The following is a 22941-nucleotide window of genomic DNA, read 5'->3' on the forward strand; positions in this document are numbered from 1 at the left end:
TGGCCAGCAGGTCGAGGGAGGTGATTCTGCCCCTCTACTCAGCTCTGGTGAGACCTCACCTGGAGTACTGCGTCCAGCTCTGGAGCCCTCAGCACAAGAAGGACATGGAACTGTTGGAACGGGTCCAGAGGAGGGCTACAAAAATGATCCGAGGGCTGGAGCACCTCTCCTATGAGGACAGGCTGAGAGAGTTGGGCTTGTTCAGTCTGGAGAAAAGGAGGCTACGGGGAGACCTGATTGCGGCCTTCCAGTACCTAAAGGGGGCCTATAGGAAAGATGGGGAACGTCTTTTTAGTAGGGCCAGCTGTGTTAGGACAAGGGGAAATGGTTTTAAACTAGAACAGGGTAGGTTCAGGCTAGAGGTAAGGAAGAAATTTTTTACAATGAGGGTGGTAAAACACTGGAACAGGTTGCCCAGAGAGGTAGTGGAGGCCCCATCCCTGGGAACATTCAAGGCCAGGTTGGATGGGGCTCTGAGCAACCTGATCTAGTTAGCGGTATCCCTGCTCACTGTAGGGGGGTTGGACTAGATGACCACTAGTGGTCCCTTCCAACCCTAAACATTCTATGATTCTATGATTCTATAATTGAATGATGTACAAATACATGATATGAAATTATTCTATTTCAAATAGACTCCATCAGTAAGCAATAGATGTTCGCAATTATATGTTAAACTGTACAAATAGCTCTCAGGATATAAATGTAAGTAAGTGAACTGTCTTACATGCAAAAGGTAACTGTATTTCTAAGTGGTCCCTCACATGAGAAAATACAATTAATATACATAAAGAAGCATGTAATTTTTGAGAATAACCAAAGCATTCTGAAGGGATCATATGGTACACACGTTTGCTATCTAAATATACTATGTGAAACCTGGTTGCACATATATCCTTCAGGCAAGGAGCACATACAGATTTTTGGAAAGACCAAAGTCATTCCTGAAGAAGAATAATATACCAAACTAGCAGTGGGGAAAAAAAAAGGAGGGATGGCAATGCAAATTCTTATGTGCCTCAGTTGTTGGGCTTTGTGGCTGATGATTCTGAAACATGCAAAGAGTTGGAGATATGTTATGCTGTTCCATAGACCCAATACTTTTTAACTTTTGCTTACAGGATGTTTGACAGTAACAGAATTTAAACAAGTTTGGCATGTGAGAATCACATAATATATTAATCAGGTGCAAGAAATGATGCTATATTTAATGACATTAAACTTCCATTTTCAGTGCACATTCTTCTTCACACCATTTATTCATCTCATTATTTCTGTGTCTGCCCTTCAAGCACTTAGTTTCTGAGTGATTTTCCTTTCTGCCTTCATTTCACTGCTTGTTAAGATTCCATTCTGTGCACTTGGGTCTCATTGCAGAAAATCACTGTTTTACAATTAAATCAATAGGAATTAAATCTGAGTTTAAAATTAAGCTTACACTAGAATGCAGTCAGAACAAGCTCAGATGCTTTCTTCCATGAGGGCCATGAAGGCTGTGTGGTTTCTTTCAATTCTTCCTGCTTCACTCCCGCTTTTTTTCAAGTAAGTAGATGGGTCCCAACTCCTAGATACTTGTTTAATAACACTGCTGATTGGCAAATATTTCTATTTTGCAACAAAGTTTGAACTTTCAAATTTGTTTTTGATTCTGCTTACAGTAGTTTCTTGCAACAGAATCGTACCAAACTGCCTGTGTTCCATTTGTTGTACACTCTGTTGTACATGTACTCAATGATATTGTTTGACTTCAACAAAATGACATACTTTTACAAAAGCATATTTTTCTGAACCTATTCACATTCGGCTTATCTTTTTAAGCGATCCAAGATCAGGAGTTTCTTTTGGTTTGTTTTTTCTGGTAAATCAGAATCTTCATTTATAATCAAGTGGGTAATTCCTGTTGCACATAATTTAAGAGATTTCTCCTCATTAAGACTGTGTTTTAAAATAAATCTATAGTTGTATACAAAGTTCAATAATTAGTGATTTAACTATTAAAATACCTATTGAGGACCATAAAATATGTGCCTGTCTTTTACATCATAACTGGCTGACTGAGTGTATTATGTTATAATTTAGAATGAGGTAAGAAATATTAAATGCTTTGAATCATAATTTACAGAGTTTATCCTGAAAAGCTCCATCCTCCAGGTACACAGATATATTCTCTTTGTTTTCATTTTTGCTCAATAGTAGGGTTTTTCTATGAGAAATATATCCATGCTTAGAAAGGATAATCAATTTTCTGTTTGTACTAAAATCTTTGCCACAGGTAATAATTTGTACTATAGTTTATACCAAAGTCTCTCAGAAGTTACAGAAAAATGGTTCAATGGTTTTGTTTCTTTTGTCTTTGTGTCTTTGCATTCTTTATCACTGAATGTATATGTATTAAGTACTTATAAAAGGCTTCCATAGCAGTTACCCTCCATAAACAAATGACTTACAACAGTAACATCAAAGAGTCTCACTAACATGTGAAGCTGAAATTAAAACATTTAAGGCATAATACAAAGTATTGAATCATGGGTAATTTGAGAAAAATAATGTCCTCTTATGGACAGAAGTGTGAGTCAGAAAGAGAAGAATTCAGATCCTGACAATTTTTCCAACTTCCTAATGCAGTTCTGACCAAGCTACTTGATGTCTTGGTGCCCAGAGTCCTCATCAGAAAAATGAGAGTAATTTTATTCCTCCTACCAACCTGCCTCTTTAGATTATCAGATCTTCAATACAAAGGTTGCTTATTATTATGTATGATGCCTGAAAAGCAAGGCCCTGATTCAGTTTTGGCTAGGACACACTGCTGGTATGCAAATTATAATTTAAAACCTCACTGAAGATATTTTAAGAACAAAAAAACCCCAAGGATTAGTAGAGTCATGATTTTTCTGGGAAAAAAATATGACTTTGGTTATGCTGCATCACATCTGAATGCCAATTCCCATATTTTCTAACTCTGTAACCTGCTTTTTTTAAATTTTCAGAAATGCTGAACTGTTAAACATTGCTATGTATATTTATTGTATCTCCTGCAGCAGCTATGTGTTTACTTTACCACTGTTCACTAAAGGTGATTAGTTTAGGAGAAGATACATAAAATAAGTGGAAGAAAAGTAATGACATAATATTTGCTTTTTCTATTCTCACCATCTGGCAATGAATAACCAGACTCCCAAGCTGTATGATCCCACTTAATGTATCACATAAAAAAAAGGACCATAATCCTGATGCATATCAGCAAAAGAGACTTTTCCTGTCAAAGCCATAACATCCTTCTCTTTCACAGATGGAGTTTAGATTTGGATGCCTCATACCTCTAGCATGGACAATAAGGAATGAATGTGCCAGGGACAAGGAGTTAGCAAGCTAAGAGAGACTTCGGACATTGCAGTCTTCCTCTGGCATACTAACTGCTAAGGACTCCAAAACAGCAGCAGACATTACTGACATTAAATAGCAGTTATAAGTATTGTCATGGTTAATATGCCTGTTTGTACCAGCATTGCAGCTGAACATGTGTGTGTGATGCACACATGCCTATGTATGTATACATCAATGTATATATATATGTATATATTCTTACAGTTTTTGTTACTCATATGCTTCCTACACGCAACTAAATGCATCTATGTCTGCCTCTCTTGTGACCATATTGCTTACAGACTTATGTAAACTTCCTGGGTAGACCATTATAGTATTACAAAATACATATAAAACTGTTCTTGGTTACAATATTTTAGTACATGTATTTAGGTTGGAGACAAGCTTATATTACCTATATCCAGATTAACCCACTTATAAGTCATAATTGTCATACAACTCAGCTTTGGCTACACTATAGAAACAGAAATAACTTTGAATTCTTTTGTTGTTTTTAATCAAGAATGATTTTAGTACAGGGTAAATCTATGCATATCCATATAATTTCCATACATATGTATATTTGTCCCATACAAAATTTGACTGTACATTGTAAAATAACTAGATATGCACAGTAATGTCATCTGCTCTTTGTAAAATATAGTGCTACTCTGAAAATACTCTTCTAAAAGTGTATCTCTCACCACTGTATTTCTTATACAGTCTTCCTCTCAAATTAACTTAATCAGCATGTAAAAAGAAATTAATTACTTTCATCATAACAACTGTAATCAGTGCAAATTCTTCCAAGCAATATAGCAAGTGTAAGGTAATTTGATGTTGAGTACAAGTCTTCCGTATTTTTTCCTTGCATAGTATAAAGAAAGTTGGTTTTGTTACACATTGTTCCTTTAAGCATGTGGATGGCTACAGAAATCACAGAAAAAGATCCTTATTTTTAGATATGAATTATCAGCCCTATCATTTCCTTTTTTGCTTAAAGGGCCCTGGCATTTCTGGGTAATTCTCACCTCATCACTGTAGAGCTTGGGCATGTTTTTTGTTAGATGTTGTTGCATGTTCTATGTTACATCAGTCTGTTCTGTTTTTTAATTATGATTTGTACATAGCTCTTTGAAGTAACAGCCATCTTTCTGGTATGCATTTGTACAGTAGTACCTTGTGCATTACATTTTTAACTGTTCTATAACTTTTATACTAGGTCATTAATAAAACATGTTATATAATGCTATGATTAAAACATACAGGTCTAAGGTTGTCTGTTGGTGTCATTCTCAAAAATTATAATGATTAAATCAAATTTCAACAACACATAAATGTGTGGACCATACTGAAAGTTATTTAAAAAAATTAGAAAATAGAAGCTTGCACTATAACTGACAGATTCTGGGAAGTAGAAGTTAAATACTTAGAGGCAATTTTTTTCAGCTTTGGGGTTTTTTATACTCTCATAGGATCAAATGAACTTGTCACCTCTATGTAACATCTTCACATCTGCTTAAAAAGAAGAAAAGTTATTATGAAACTGTTGTTGCAATGTGTGAGTCACCCTGTGCTCGTAGAGTATTAAACGCATCAAATAGACTAACTTTTGAAGATCTGGTGAACGAAAAGTACTTTGAACAGTCAACAAAACCGACACATACCTCAGATGAAAATTCTGGTCTTGTAACTTTGACACACTCTTTGATTTTCTTAAGAAAGCTGTCCTAGTAATGGTCTGAGTTATGGAGGAAACAAAGTCTGTACTAACAGACAATGGTTGGAGTTTCCACTACCAATGTTTTTAGCAGTTACAGAACCAAGGCAAAGTAACTGCCAAAAAATACAGATTGCTTTCATTGTGACCATGCAGTATTCCAGCATTTTGCATTTTGTGTGCACTCAGCCTGTTCAGATGTACACGGTATAATGACATACCAAACAATAAAGGAACAAACCTGTTATTAAAATGGCCAAGCGGCTGAGAGGTGCAGACAGATCTTTACATCCAGTAAAACTTAAAAGTATATAAATATAGCTCAGAAGCATAGGAGTGGCTTTCAGGGATACTTCTACACTGATAATTCAATGAAGGCCAGCAGTGCACTTTTAAAGTGAATCTCCCAGTAGTCCCCACATACTGTGCTTAGCTTTGCACTGTGGAGCAGTTTCAGTGTGTGTGAACTGGGTCCCTTTCAGAAGAAGGTAAACTACAATATTTGCTTCATGCATTGTGCCTATGGGACTCAACTACAGATAGTCCAAAGTCAGAAGCCCCGTCAATATGTACAGCGTGGATTTCAGGTCTTCAGCCCCAACTGATTAATCTTTATACTCATTCCTATTTATGTACACTACTTGCTAATGTACACATAGCCACCGACTCCATCTTGCTTGGAAGTATCTTGTTTCCTAATAGCTCGTATCATTTGTCTAGAGTAAGGCAATCATTTAATGAATGCAGACTTCATGAGTCAGAGAAAGTGTCTATTTCATGGCACCCACTGAATTTCTTTTTCATTAATATGATGCTCTAAAACACTGCTGCTTAAGATGAGTTGCAGTTTATGATTATGGTGTTCATTAAAATGAACTGGGTAGTCAGTAGTCCTTTTGAAGATTTTGTTTAAAGTATTTTTGAGGTTGCAGTGGTCATCATTAAAATATCATCAGCTACCACATAGCCAACACAGTTACTTCTTGGTTATAATGAAACAGAAGTCTTTCAGAAACACTGCAGTGACACTTGACTCTTCAAAGGGTGACCTGATTATTTTACCATTTTTATCATGCACCACAGTTTACAGTACTTAGCGTAACAGAAGGGATTTGCTTACACATTGGTCCTAGCATAAAGTCATTTTAAATTAGATGGACTAGTAGAGAAATGCTCTTAAAACCTCCCAAAGCGATATATTGTTATCTCTTTTGCTCAGTTATGAGGGCTAAACCAGGAGAGAAGATTTATGAAGATACTAGGCATAACAGCTGAGGGTGAATTTTTCTTATCATACACTCCATGCTATTTAGCTTGTTTGGTTTCCAATAGGAAAAAGAAATTAGCCTTTACCCACTAGGGAGGAAGAGCAGAGCAAGTAAGTGCTCTACACATAGCTATGAAGTGATATAGATGCTGAATGCGAGCAGAGAATTCGGTACGTACAAGGCAGAGTAGTAGTAATGATGGTGCAATATTGGCATTTTTTCCTTTAATTATGCCCCCTCCTGAATGAGGAAAAGCAAGTATGACAAGAGAACTTATAGCAGGGAAATGCAGTTATAAAATTCCAATTAAGATCTAAATAATTTATACTAACATGAGCAGGATCTGTAATCCAAGTTCCCTTGTATAAACCCAGTGAATGTTTTAGATATTATATTACAGGTAAATCCACATATAAAATCTCTCATTTCACCCCCTCTTTTTCCCATCACTTGCTTCTCCTCCCTCCCTAATTTGTACCTTTCCGTGAATCTCTGAGGGTTTTTTTAAACAAAATAATTCTTAATTTGTACCTTTCAGTGAATCTCTGAGGGTTTTTTTAAACAAAATAATGATCTATACAAATGAAATCCTGAATGACATTTTTATTGAAATACATTCAAATAAAAAGAAAAGAAAGAGATAGAAATTGCTAAAGACAGGAAGAAAAAATGAGAAGCAATATGTCCTGTTCACTGATGGGTCCTGCCGTCTTGTGGGAAAGCATCAGAAGTGGAAGGCTGCTGTATGGAGTCCGATATGAGAAGTCGCAGAAAGTGCTGAAGGATAAGGTGAATCGAGTCAGTTTGCAGAGGTGAAAGCCATCCAGCTGGCTTTAAATATTGCCAAACAAGAAAAACGGCCAGTACTTTTTCTCCATACTGAGTCATGGATTGTGGAAAATGCCCTGTGGGGGTGGTTACAGCAATGGAAGCAGCTGTAACAACTGGCAGCACAGAGGCAAACCCATCTGGGCTGCAGCATTCTGGCAAGATATTGCTGCCCAGCTAGAGAACCTGGTTGTAAAAGTACGTCACATAGATGCTCATGTACCCAAGAGTTGGGCCATTGAAGAACATCAAAACAACCAGCAGGTGGATCAGGCTGCTAAGACTGAAGTGGCTCACGTGGATCTGGCCTAGCAACATAAGGGTGAATTATTTCTAGCTCGGTGGGCCCATGACACCTCAGGCCATCAAGGAAGAGATGCAACATATAGATGGGCTCATGATGGGGTGGGCTTGACCATGGACACTATTTTACAGGCTGTCCATGAATGTGAAATGTATGCTACAATCAGGCCAAGCAGTTAAAGCCTCTCTGGTACAGAGGACAATGACTGAAATATTAATACAGGGAGGCCTGAAAGATTGATTGTATCACATTCCCACAAACATGCCAAGGCAAGCACTATGTGCTCACCGTGGTGGAAACAACCACTGGATGGCTGGAAACATACCCTGTGCCCCATGCCACCACCTGGAACACTATCTTGGGCCTTGAAAAGCAAATCCTATGGCAACATGGCACCCCATAAAGGACTGAGTCAGGCAACAGGACTCATTTCCAAACAAGCTCATAGACACACAGGCCAAAGAGCATGGCATTGGGTGGTTATGTCATATCCCTTATCATGCACCAGCCTCGGGGAAAATTGAACAATACAATATACTGTTAAAGACTACATTGAGAGCAATGGGTGGCAGGACATTCGAACATTGGGATACATACTTAGCAAAAGCTACTTTGTTAGTCAACATTAGGGGATCTGCCAGTTGGGCTGGCCCTGCCCAATCAAAACCCCTACGTACTGCAGAAGGGGATGAAGTCCCTGTAGTGCATGTAAATAATATGCTGCTTAAGACAGTCTGGCTTACTCCTGCCTTGGCCAAAGGCAATCCTGTTCATGGAATTGCTTTTGCTCAAGGACATGAGTGCACTGGGTGGGTGATTTGGAAGGACAGGGAAGTCCAATGTGTACCTCAAGGGGATTTGATTTTGGGTGAAAATAGCCAATGAACTGAATTGTATTATGTCAATTGCTGTATAATACTGTATGTCATCATTTTTATGATTTCTATATGTCATATCAATGGTATTAGAATAAGGATTGCCCAGATTAATGAAGAATGAATTTTGACAAAACCGAGCAAGTACAGCAGTGATGGAGCAAAAACCGGCTTCAACATACAACATTTCAAGACCACACACCATCCCTCCTGCACTGAAAGACTGGACTGTTACAACAGATGGAGCCCAAAGTCATGGACTAAATGAACCCAATGGACATTTTAGAGAGATGGCCCATAGGCTAAAGGAATGATACCTGCATGTATATATCAGAAGACAAGGATAGTGGTGGTGATTAATTGGAATGTATTGGAAAGGGTAGGACCTGGGCATGACATAGGTGGTATAGAATAAGGGGTGGATACTGTCCTGGTTTCAGCTGGGTTAGAGTTAATTTTCTTCCTAGTAGCTGGCACAGTGCTGTGGTTTGGATTTAGTAGGAGAAGAATATTGATAACATGCTGATGATTTAGTTGTTGCTAAGCAGTGCTTACACCAGTCAAGGACTTTTCAGCTTCCCCTGCTCTGCCAGGTGCACAGGACGATGGGAGAGGGCACAGCCAGGACAGCTGACCCCAACTGGCCAAAGGGCTATTCCAGACCGTATGACGTCATGCTCGGGGTGAGTTAGCCAGGGGCAGAGTGATCACTGCTCGGAATGGGCTAGCATTCAGCCAGCAGGTGGTGAGCAATTGCATTGTGCATTACTTGTTTTGTATATTCTGTATATTCTTTTACCGTTATTGTTATTATTGTTATTATTGTTATTCTTTTCCTCTGCTGTTTTATTAAACAGTCTTTATCTCAACCCATGGATTTTACTTTTTTCTGATTCTCTCCCTCACCCCACTGCGGGGCGGGGGAGGGGAGGGAGTGAGCGAGCGAGCGGCTGTGTGGGGTTCAGCTGCCTGCTGAGTTAAACCACAACAGCAAAACATTAAACTTTCTCACAAGTATTTAATATCCATTTTTTCTGGAGTTCATAATTATTCCACCTGCTATAGCTGGCATTTGGTTCATCCTTCCTTGAAGAGGTCTTTCACACTGGAGCAATATCAAGCTAAACCAAACAAACAATAAAATACATAGTGAGATTTTACGTAAAGAAAAAATACAGTTAGGAGACTTAAAACTGTGCATACACGTCTATGAACTGGTTTAATTTGATTGTGTTAAAAGGTTTCATGTTCTGAAACACTCTTAACAGCTGTATCTGTTCTTAGCAAGTAGTAGTGATTGCCATTTAAACATGTAGTACTATGTGCGATAATGACAATGACACAAAGTGCCATTTAGTAAAGCTTAACACTTCTTGTACAAGGATATAACTTTAGAGTGGAGTCTAAACAAAAAGCAACAACTCTTTACCTCCTTTCTAACCTTCCAAAAATAACCAATAGCACCATCCTTCACTGAGAACCATCCACTGGGGAGGGAAGGGGGAAGGTGAGGGAGAGGAAAAGAGAGAGAAACAAAGGCAAAAGAACAAAAAGGAATAAAAGGAATAATATGGCTATAAATTTCCTTTTCAATATTTTTGCCATAAAGGATTATATCCACATTCTTTTTACTAGAAAAATAGTCAAGGACTATTAAGAGTGGTCACGTATTTCTTTATTAATGCAGCAAAGCAGATCCTACATACCCTCCAGCAACTCCAGACCTGCTGAAATGTCCATCTTCATGCCCATCTGTTTTCATCAATCAGTTTTGGGATGAAGGGTCAGCTCTTCAGATTATCAGTGCCTCTCTCTAATTTAGTTAGACTTTACCCTTTCAAGAATCAGTTGTAGCTTCTTTTAATTCTGCTGCTTCTAACCATATCAGATATCTAAGAAACCCTAAAATTTGCCAGACCTTTCTTAAGCAGTAAATTCACCTTTTCAGTCCCTAATACCCATATCTGTATAGTATGTTAAACCACTACTCAGGGAAAGAAAAAACGTAGATGTCTCCTTTCATTTGAGGACTAGACAGGTTTTCCTCTAGATATTATTAAATCACCTACCTGCTACACAGCAAAGGATTTGAAGTATGTGCTTTGCTGAGTAGTTTTACAGGACATCAAGTGACTATTTAACCTCAGTAAGGCTAAGCATTAGTAAGTGTTTTGTTGAATCAAGCTTTCACGCTAGTGCTATACAATACTATACAGTATATGGAAATCCCCTGAACATTCCTCAAAATTTTGTGGACTTAATCTTTGAGGTTAATCAAGCAGACGCTTTACCTTAGTTGCATGAGTAGTCATATTCGTAGGCATACTGCTGGTGCGGCATCCAGGTGAAGTATTTTTTTCCCAAAAAAGGAATTACCATACATCATATATATGTGATAATAAAAAACCATTGATATCCATGTATTTTCTTTGTATGGAACCTGCAAACAATTACTGATTATATCTAATGATACCTTATCGCGTCATACTAAATTGTTAACCAACACTTACAAAAGAACATCGCATGTTTTGAGTCTGCACTAGGCTTCTAATTAATGTTATTGATTATTTTCTGACATCACATTCAATGAAATATTGTGCAAATCCCTTTAACACATCATGTTATGAGCCAATTCTAACACAAGGTTTGTTCTTTTTCAGTTATTTCTATTGTTTTTTCCATGAGTCCTTAACTCACCTTTGATTAATAATTACATGCAGGACTTCAAGGAAAAGAATTTCCCACGAATGATTTGGAGTTCATATAGGCTGTCAAACAGTTAGGTGTAACTACATTAAGGATATTGCTCAGGATAAATTCTGAAAAAAAAGTAACTATGTTGATGTAATTCCTTCAAGCAGTGTCTGAAGTCACATCCTTTTATAAACATGGATGCATAATTTTTTTTCTTTTCTGAAAAGCAGGAGAATAAAGGATTAAATACTATTTTTTTTCCTTCTCAGCACAGCAGTCTTCTGTAGAAATATTTTCATTCACAGGAAAACATAACTTTATATTCTAGACCTTTCTTTCAGAAATTGATGAGCCTTACTTTAACTATTAATCTCTAAATAAGATGGCTTATTTATCCTCTCAAAAGCACTGACTCTTCCCCTTCCTGTACCTAACTAGTTACTTTATTTTTCTATCACTAAAAGTAGTGAGATTACTTTTACTATATATGAGGACACAAACAGTAATTTAATCGTGCCGTGTTAAATGACATGTGCAGTTTCTGAGATTATTACAACTAATAGCAGAATGTTATTAAATATTATGTAACATTAGAAGTCTAAGTTGAGAAGAAACTGCTCCCTACTGAGCGAGTGAATTAGAATAGAATTCTGACAAAGAAAATCTAAATGTGTCAGGAGGAGCATTTGTTATGAGGTGAATTCAACCTTGCTGATAAGCTTGACAGATTTGTCCAGCACCATCATTTTTTTATTGGTGGTCAAATACGCTGAGTGCTCCAGCCAAGCATTTGGTATGACAGACATGATAGATGATGAAGAGGCCTTTAGCAGAAAGTGAGTTGAGAAGTATTGAAACTGATCGATTACTTGGATTTCAAAAGGTTTTTGCAACTTTAGAAACGTGTTCATAGATCTTCAAGGTAAGTGCTTGTAGGAATTTATGATGAGAAGGGTGTCTAATTAGACTAGTCCTCACTAACTTTTCAAATAGAGTTTATTTTAGTAACTAAAACCTGATTCTCAATTTTGTGTTCCAGAATTTTACTGTGTTTCTGTTAAAGCCCTTTAACAGGCCTAAAGCCTATTCAGACCCACTTGACATTCTTTATTTTCAAAGTAAAATGTACAACTTCTTTTCTTTCTTTACTTCTTTTTTGTAACAACATTTATTCAAGTAATTAATTAGCTGATAAGGATATGAAGAACGTGAAGGAAAGGAGGAATGAGTACTTACATTACTTGCTTCTGTTCTATTTTGCATTATAACCAGCATACACATCTTTACAACCAATAGTCCATGCGTAAAATATCCCCATAAGGTTTCTCTGAATCAGGATTTTACATCACAGCACAGCACAATACATTTATCATCGATTCTACTTCTCTCGTCCGTTTCTGGAGAAAGAGCATCCAAATGTGCTTTTTTCTTTGATAAGTCAAGTTGTTCTAGTGTCTAAGGGAACTGCAATATAGACTCCCTAAGCAATCTGAAAGGCTATTAATATCCTTTCTGGTAGAAGCATATGCTATCTTTGGACATTATCAACTGAGAATTGCACTGACAAAAAAAGTAATTTTGTTTAAGATACTGAATCTTGTCTCAGTGATACACATCACTAATATGCATGCTTGTAAGAAATGCATATTCAGATCTCTTTTGGGAAAAAAACCCAACCCAGCTGTCTACATAGTAAAACGGTGTTCATGACATGTGAACTGATGCTTATTCCTTATTTCTTAATAGAAATCAATAACCCAGTAGCGGCTTAGAGATCACTGTAAGCATCACAGAGAAGCTGATGAGAAGTGAAATCTGCATAGTTAAAATGAAACCAAATAAGATGCCTTGTACTGTGGTATTTTAGTAGAATAGGAAAAGAACTATTATTTTCCTCCTTGTGGAATAAACAGAATACATAATAAACACTTGCAGCACTGTGTGGAATCGATTTAACTGGAGAACAAATACATTTATAACTCACTTGTGGCTTTGGCTTCAGCTGAATTAAGAGGTGTTCTCATTACTTATGGAATGTGCTTGCTATTCTATAAGTGCCTAGGCACTCTTATGTGTGTATACTAAGCTTTGAACTTCATGAAAGAAATTCTACTAATCCTGACTACAGGCTTATTAGTTAGAAGTATGTATCTAAAATAAAATAACCAATGAGTATTTGGCATGTTCGGTGTACACTGAGACAAAACCTCATCAACATTAAAAGAACAGTAAGGTTTTACCCTAACACATCCATATTTGATCTTAATATTAAGACAACTGAACAAAAAGCAACGCTAATTCATATTTCCACAGTGACCTTTGATGAAGAACTTCGTAATCTCATACCGTTTAGCACACATTAAGGCCACACTATCAATGCATTCCAGAATGTGACTATTTTTAGCTGACATGGTACATTGCTATCAGACACAGCCTTGCTCGGCCTGTGCTCTGAGCCAACCAAAGCTGTTAGGATATATTAGTCTGATGCAAACCTGAATCATTCCTCCACTGAGATTTTAGAGGATTTTAGTCTGTGTTTGGCACTGTACTACTATTATCACACTACATTTGACTAGGAGGTAACTTGTGTCCTTTCTGCTCAGAGCGTCAGCAGACAAGATCATTTTTACAAGGCATATCTTACACAGGAGTGCATTAAGCTCAGGAATATCTCTGACTTTGCTTTTCTTACAGTGTTGTAAATCCTTAAGAATTTATCTTTCTATTTGAAAATGACACAAGTGCTCTTATTGAGCCTGGTGATGCCTCTCAGACTTACCTACAATACAGAGAGCTCTGACTGGTGGGAAGCACACCAGTGGTGCTCATCCTTCATGTCAGGAAAGAACAACATGTACACTGGGATTTATTCCAGCATCCCTTGATAGAGATTGTAAGCAGTTGATATCAAAGGTCATAAAAATGGAGGCAACAGAGATGAGCAGTAGACTTCAAGTGTGGTAGGTGAAAGCATACCCATATCTGTATGTAGAATATAGTCATAACAGGCTTACTCTGGAAAGAACCGGGAACATTATTTCTGCAAGGAAAAAAAGCTATCAGAGGATGACTCTACTCTTGCTTGTGTTGATTCACATGGGAGACCTGTTTTCCTTGACTGTAGATTAATCTATGTCCCTAACTGAAGCATTTCACTAGGTCGGGTGAAATGAACAAACGCCTAAGTATTTTCTTAAATAATGATGGATTTCCTCTTATGCTTAAAGTCAAGCATCTAAAAATCTGTATTTAAATAAATTCCAAAACCGCTATTTAGATAAATTGCCATTGTACCAGGTATCTTAGAGGTGAGTAAGAAAAAACAAAAAACAAAACCAAAACAACAAAACCCAAAGAGGAAAGGAAAAAACCACAATAAGAGGTAATCAAATCCGCACACTTGACTGAAAATGACAGCCTGAAAATTCAGGAGGACAAATTATTTAAAACTAACTTTGACTATCTAATATGTTTTTTAAAAAGGCTACTGAGGAAACCTACCTGTTTTTAATGTAATATTGAAGAATCAAATAGAAGATTGGGAAAAAATCATGTTAAGATGACTATTTTTGCTTTAATTGTGCTATTACTGAAATGGGTTAAAAAGAAACAAACCATATTGCCACACTTTCTTAAGCTTATGCAGATACTCATGGTCATGTGGATATGGATCTATGACATATATACACAGATGCATGTATAAAATACTTACATATGAGCGTAAATATATCTTTTCAGCTGCAGTGGGCATACATGCAGTAATATCAGTTGAATCTGGATAAAATGATAATCTTAGACTTTATACCTTTTGTTCATTTGCATTATTCTGCAGACTATTTATTCTTAAATGTTATCAAAGTAATTTGTAAAGATCTTTTTTTTTTCTAGATTAAAATGAATGTAACTATAGTTTTTAAAACTGGCAAAAACAAAGACTGTAAAAATAAAAAGAATTTATAATCTCTCACTTACTAGCAGATATTATATACCCTAATTAGAAATAATTTAACATGCATTTAAAATTATCTTTACGAATGATAATACTGTGTATGTTGAAAAGTGTCCACATAAGGAAAAGAAAGAAAAATTGTGAAAGCTATTTGTGTTCTGTGTTGTTTGGTTTTCTATTGATTTGCACTCAGCTAAACAGTGTATAAATGGATACAGAGTTGTAGAGCATTTTAGGGGTTTATTGTTTGTTTATTGTTTGATTGTTTCATTTTATCCAGTTTGGAAACCTTGTTTTTCCTGGACTGAATTTTCTATGTGACCTTATGAAATTAAAATCCAAACCTTTGAATTTTTTTCAATGTTTATAGAACATTCTTAACAGAAGTGTCTCTAAATACTCAGAAAATAAACCAGTTATATTAAACTACTAAAGCTTTCCTCCTTTTGTTTTACTTTGGAAAATTCTGGATAGGTTTTCACCTTTGAAATGTCGCTGTAATGTCATGTATTTTTCTTACCCAGAGAGACAGAAATTCTACATAGATCACTCTTCTTGTGCTTTCATAGAAGAAGTTGTGTGAATTGAATAATTGCTCATCATCTTCAGACTACTAAAAACTTTCCATAAAACTAGACATTCCATAAAACTAAAAATTTCCATAAAACTCTGAGTTGTCACATTCCCATTTATGGAACTTGCAAAGAAGTCACTACCCAAAACAACTAAAACACATTGACTGAGGGGAAAAATACATGCACTAACTTCTGAGAGGTTTAGATAAAACTGAAAAGCAAACTGCATAAGGTTAGTGCAAGCTATATAAAAACATATTGTGAAATATAAAATGACATTTTATTTCTGTAGTTAAAATGCATGTAAATAGAAGCCAAGAAGAAATAGCTAAAGAGCAACTCTAGATTTCTGTCACTTTCACTGGAGTTAAAAGGTTTACTGGTCAACCTCACCTCTGTGCCTGACAAGATCATGGAACAGAATCTCCTGGAAGCTATGTCAAGGCATATTGATGACAGGGGGTGGATGGATTCAGAGCAGCCCTGTGGACAGAGACTTGGGATTGTTGGTAGATGAAAAATTAGATATGAGCTGGCAACATGCACTTGCAGCCCAGAAAGCCAATTGTATCCTGGGCTGCATTAAAAAGAAGCGTGGCAGCAGGCTGAGGAAGCTAATTCTCCCCTTCTACTCTGCTCTCATGAGACTCCACCTGGAGTACTGCATCCAGCTCTGGTACCCCCAACACAAGAAAGATGTGGACCTGTTGGAGCGCATCCAGAGGAGGGTCATGAAATTGATGCGATCACCTCCCCTATGAAGAAAGGCTGAGAGAGTTGGGGTTGCTCAGCCTGAAGAAGACAAGGCTCTGGGAAGACCTTATTGCAGCCTTTCAATATATAACACATAACATGTAACATGCAACTTGTAATATGTAATGTATGTAGTGTATATATAGGATTCTTAGTTCAGTTTGATGGGTGGCAGCCATAAATTTTGGTCATTAGTCATTAGGCTACTGAAAAAGTAGTCTAAATTAAAGGTTCGTTATTGGAATACAGGTGTTATAATGAGCGAGTAATGATATTTTGAAAGAAAAATATCTGCAGTAATTTTAAAAAGCAACTTGTTTGGTATTAACAACAATAAATAACAAAACTATAAAAATGGTAAGAATATTATTTATGGTTTTGTCTCTAATGAGAAAATTGAGTAAATGTATTCGTTTTTATGAGCATATTTTTCTATAATTTTTTAAACACTTTTCCAGGAAAAATTTGCATTAATAGCTAATATTGCTCCAAATTGTTCTACTGGGGCTTTTTTGGGTTTGGTTTTTTTTTTTTTGTGAAATTTCTCCACAACATTTCCTGAAGGGGAATTTCTCCTGCTTAGAGCAAATGTACATGTAGTACATGTATCCAGTGCTTTCACCTATAGAAGAGATGTACAACAGTGTTGTGAAAGTGCTCCTGGGATTTTCAGACATACAACAGCCTGGTAGCTCCAAGCAAGCTTTCCTTAGACCGAGTAACCTGGGTGTATTTATAGAAAGAGTTCAATATTTATTTGAACAAATTTTTTCTGAAGAAAAATAGTAGATGCTCAGGAAAGCCAAAACATATGGTAGTTTTGGGGACAGAGAAACTCAAGACAGGTGTAGTTATATTGCTTGGTAGGAAAAAACCCAAACAAACCCAAACAAAATGTCATTATTATTGACTAAAACCAATGAACTGTAGTTTTATTTTTCCCCAGACAGAAAATGCTTTGTCAATGGGTGAGGAAAAAGAAACAGGGGCTGATTAATGGCACAATCCTCACAAAAACTTTAATTTATTTATCTTAAGGTCCATCTCTGTAGTACATGAGACCCTGAAAATTGCTAATATATTTTCTCCATCTCTGAGAATTACATTCATTTTCAGAAGGGTGTAGACAAAGAGGTATTTAGGAAGAGAGTTCTATTTAAGCAAAATATTAAAAATATAAACCTTTAAAACTATTCAGCTAGCACCAAACACCAGAGGTCACTAACTTACTTAACCCTTTGAATTTCAATGTTGCAGCATTGTTTCTTTGAAATTAAGTTACTTTTACTGAAAGAATAATTCAGCTGAAGAAAAAAACCTGAAAATATCCATAGGGTTATGTTGTACAAATGCCATGTTAATGTATGTTCTCTCCATCTACCAAGCCCTCACAGATTTACTCAGTTAAAAGTGATTTTGAATAAAGACCTTTTTCCAATGTTTTCTAGACATTTAAAAAGCAATGAATATTAACAAAGGCAGATGACGAACAAGTAGAAAGGAATTTGTCATTCTTTATGGTGATATGAAATGTCAAAATGTTTTCTGGGATACTAAATTATGTACTTACATTCATTTATTTTAAGGACTTTTTAACGAAACCAGAAAGACATGTTATTTCTACAATACTTATTTTTAAACAACTGTATTATGGAGTAAGTTTAAGATCAATTGACTTAAGATCAGAAATTCAGTAATCTGTCAGGTTATTACAAAGGCATGCAGTTTTCTTTCAGAAAATGTTGCCTCCCTCTTCTCATTCAGGAAATTGTTTAACTCAGGATTAGATACCAAACAGTTGAAATGTTTTATCACATCTTCTTAAGAAAAGAATAATCCTAGATGAAATATTATAAATTATTTAGATTTGTATAGTATTGGCACCATTTTTAATATTACAGGACAGAAACAGACTAAGGATGAAAAAAAAGTTACAGTATTTCTGAGGGAAAACCACTCATGTGTTGGTTCTTGTATCAACTTTAAGGTTACCCGAAGGATCACGCAGATACCCTGCCGTCTGCAGGTCAAGGAAACACAGCATACACAGTATGGATGCTCCAAGTGACGCAGTTTAATTTCAAGCCCTAAGTTTTATAGGAAGGCGACATTCCAGTCCTGCCAATCACTGTGTGGTCACGGTGATGCCCTCTTGCTCCTCCTCTTCTTGGCCTTGCGGTTACTGCCCACTCGGCTTCTGCATTTCTTGCATACCACAATCATGGAGCAGAAGATGGGAAAACCAAACATGGGGTAAGAATGTGCATTTTGAATCACAGAAATGCCTTACTTATTCTCTGATATGGTCAGAGAAGCTTACTCACCCCAGTGAAGATACTTGTGTGTTAAATTTCTATGAATTAATGTTGTAGTTAATTAACTGAGATAGGTATCAAACCAGGAATACTGCCAGAATATTGTATATTTCAGATGACCATAGAGAAAATACCCTTTCAGATTCTGATAACTTAGATGTTTCTGAAGTAAAGCGACCCTGTTTCAGACCCTTGAATGCCTTCGCTGAATTTTAATTTGATACAATACTGAAAAATGTTGTAGGTTAGCTAAAGGCAACTGTAATATGATTTTGGGCTAGTTAGAGCTTTTTAAAAAAATTGTTTTATGAGAACAACATTTTGTTTCATCTGTTTTGAATACTCAGAGGCATATAAGGTGAAAAAAAATCTCTAAGAATTCCAAGAATTTTAAGAGTCATATCCTGGAAATAGGAGAAATTGGCTCATTAAGATGCGAACTGTTAGACAAGATGTGGTTCTGTTGCTGAGTTTGCCATACAGGCTTGTGTTCTTTGGACAAGTCATCTGTGACTACTTTCAAAATACTATGTCCAGAATGGAAGTTTGGTACCTTCTCATTCACTGTTCCTTTCTTCTTCATATCGACAAATACACGGAATGAAATGTGTGAACTTTTTTCACATTCATCTATTCTCCATATTCATTAAAGCTATCTGATTTTTGACAATCAGATAATTTATATTTTAATATTTTAAAGGAGTAAAAAAAAAGAGATCATTAGCTAATTATATTCACCCTCCTCAATTGATAGTAAAGAACCTTCATGGTTCACTAGATCCTTGTCAGTCTTTAAAATTCTTTTCTGATTTCTATCAGCATTATCATGCTGATAACTGTGTCTGTAAGAACATTAGCTGAAGTGACAGGGGCTTTAAAAGATATTATAAGGACAAACTTATACTCAGAAGTCTTCTCTAAAAATGGAAAGAGCAGAAGCCTTTTTTAACTTCCCATCGTAATGACCTGCACAAGACAGAATCATTTCCTCATTGCTTGAGTACTTACTTTTAAGAAGCATTATTTCAGAATTATGGAGAATCTTAGAGACAGGTTTATATGCATAAAATTATAGCATTTTTAATGCCTACTACTCCTAAGTACAGCATTAAGTGTTACCTGCATGTTTCTTAAAAAACCCTCAACTTCTTTGTCTCAGATATTGGGTTTCACAGATGATATAAGTAATATTTCCAATATCAGAGATATAAAATGTAAACAATAAGGTAAATAAATTTTCAAGATCAGGACTGCAGAAGGATCCATGGAAGAAGCATAGCCTAAATTCTAGGTTAATTGAGTAATACTACTTTAAATAACTACTACTTTAAAGGAAAGCTTCAATAATATTGGTATTCAGGAAAATGCAGTGCATAGCCAAAGGACTGCAAAGTAGTGTCTTATGTTAGCAAATGAATTTGCCCATAATTATCCTGTGGAGACTGTGTGGGTGTTAGATCAATAGTTCATATACTGTGTTCATCACTAACCTTCAACAGTTCTTGAAACAGACTCTAAGCGAACTGTTCTTGAACTTCCTTGATAAAAGGCCAAATGCTCATTTTTTTTGCTGCATTAATCTCATATACAGCAACTATTCTAATTGTGTATAAATTGAAAGCTGAAGAGTATGGTAAATGGTCTTCAGATTTTAGATTAGACAAATAGCAGCTCTATAGAATGCCAGCACATACAGCTAAATAAATGAGCTTGATATAATCATGTATACTTAAATGTAAGCTACACAGGACATGCAATTAATGAAGCACATAATGCAAAGCATTAGCAGTACTAAATGATCTGTTTATCATTTACATCAAATCATCTTTTCCTGTTAAGAAGCTAGCATCCCATAATAAGTGTAAGCCCCTTGTCTCAAAATAAAAGTACCAATTTACTGGCTTGCCATTATAATGTTAATGATAGCAATACTCTGGAAAGAAAAAATACAAAGAAAATTTATATTACCCAGAGTGTGTTTCCCCTCTCCCCTTTCTGAATAACAACTATTGTAGTTAGATCATATGGAAAAATTAACTGATAAAATAATTGACTTTCTTTTTCTAAGATTTTTTACAATGTAATTTACATGTTGATTATATAGCTGGAAAAAATCCCCCAATTTGATTAAGTAAAGCAGAAAGTGCCTAAGAGTGAATTGATATCTGAAATTGGAGAATGTGCTTCATCTAATTGTATTAATAAACTACACTGATGAGGTTTGCTTAGTAAGAAAAACCCTTTTGACCTTTTGATTTAGTGTAGAGTAGAACACATTATATTTGCGTCTTTTTACAGTATTCTCATTATGTTCAGCAAAATCAAACACTTTTATAACACTTGGCCAAAGTGAAAAAATAATGGAACTATAAAGACTTTTAAATGAGTTGAAGTGGTAGTTATGTACAGTGATCATGAAGCTTTGTTTTTAACTGTTGGTTTCGTGTTGTTAGATGCAAATTGCAAGAAGGAACAATTGTAGCCTGACATTTTCCTTGAACGATATTTGTGAATGCTTTGTCTATTAATATGTTTCGTGAATTTTACAGTATGTGAGAGAGTAGGGCTTTTTTTTTCCACTTTCAGTGAAATTAGGAAGCTTTTGTTAGTGACTTGCATTATGGTTGCTCATATTAATAAACAGTTTCTTCATAAATATTATAAAGAGTTTGTTCATTTGAGGTAATATTTAAAACTGTAGATTAGAAGAATGTTATGGAAGGTGTGACTAGATTGGGGAAAGGAACAATAAAACTAAATGTAAGTTATTAGATTTTAAAACATCCGAAACATCAGTTCCACTCAGACACAAATATGAGGGCATTTATGTGAAATTAATCTAGGAAACAGCAATAAAACCAGTTCTGTGGGATGATATTTTGTTTAGAAAAACACATTTCTCATCTTCATAATGTGCTATACAAAAGAATGAACACTCAGAAAGTATCCAAAGATATTCATAGCTGTAACATCAGATTTTAACTATCTGACATGAGAGTGTCATAGAGGAAAAGGAACACCAACCAACATGACACGACTGATGAGATTTGCAGTATTATCTTATCTATCTGCACCTTGTCTATTTCTGAGTCATAATTTTTTTTCAAGTGGAGTAAATCACTTATTTTCTTTCCTAGGATGCACAGTATATCTAATCGTATCAATGGTTACGGCAATTTCATCATCTCACTGTTTTCCTTAATCACTTCTGTTTCTTTATCCTAACTGTAGCTTGCAGTCAACAAACTAAAAAAACCCTCTTATGTGTCAGTCAGGCAACATTACCAACTTTCCAAATGTCACTGTTGTTCTCTGTTATATCTGATACATCAATCTTCTTTTCTGACCTTCCAGTTTTGAAATGCTACATGGAACAGCTCCATTTCTAGCATACCATACAACTTATTTCCTCTGAAGGACTCCTTTGATGTGATTCTATTAGCCAGCTCACATCTTCAATTCAATATCTAGGTTTGTAATTAAATGAACCAAACTTTAATAAGAAAAAAACTGTCCTTAGAAACCATAAAACCCCATTATTCCAGTTTTGGTAAATAAATTATTTCCCATCCCTCACCATTCTCTTATTGTAGCTGTATAATGATTTAAATGCCTTAAATGAATAACAAAGCTTTCATTCAGTTTCTTCTGATATCCTACATACACACAGGAAAAGGGAATTTAAATAGCACTTCACTGATCTGAATCATACCAAAACTGTAGAAAGGGATTTCACTGCAAATATACTTGAGTAGTTTTACAGCCTTAGAGCCACATAAAGCTGACAGTTTAACATTATTACATACGCTATTTCTTGCTGTATATTTGTTCTTATTTATTTTCATTGTTTTGGTTTGCTGTCTTTATTTTAGGTCTCTGCTTCTTTCTTGAGGGCTCAAAACAGATTTGAAGCAAATTCCTCCCTTAACAATGGAGTTTTTCTCTGCTTGGGAAGTCCAGAAGTTCTGTCTGGCCATCATTTTGCTACATAAGAATTAAATCAGTGGGAAACAGGTTATTTCTGTGTATAAAATATGCCTGTAGATTGGAGATTGATTATATTGCCTATCTAAAAGGTCTTCCTTAGAAATGTATATGCCACTGTAAATGTCTATGTTTCTGTGTGGCATCCTAGCTTGTTTCCTTCTTGTTTTACCTTGAAATCATAAGGTAGAAAATATGTTATCAGAAATTGTACAGCTGACCCAATAGACGACATAATTAAGCCAACTGTCTTCCTTTTGAGGATTAGATTATTTTCAACCAAATGTGAATCCTGAAAAGCAAAGTATAT

Source organism: Egretta garzetta, unplaced genomic scaffold (assembly GCF_000687185.1).
Source record: "Egretta garzetta isolate BGI_Z169 unplaced genomic scaffold, ASM68718v1 scaffold47, whole genome shotgun sequence".
NCBI classification, from domain to species: Eukaryota; Metazoa; Chordata; class Aves; order Pelecaniformes; family Ardeidae; genus Egretta; species Egretta garzetta.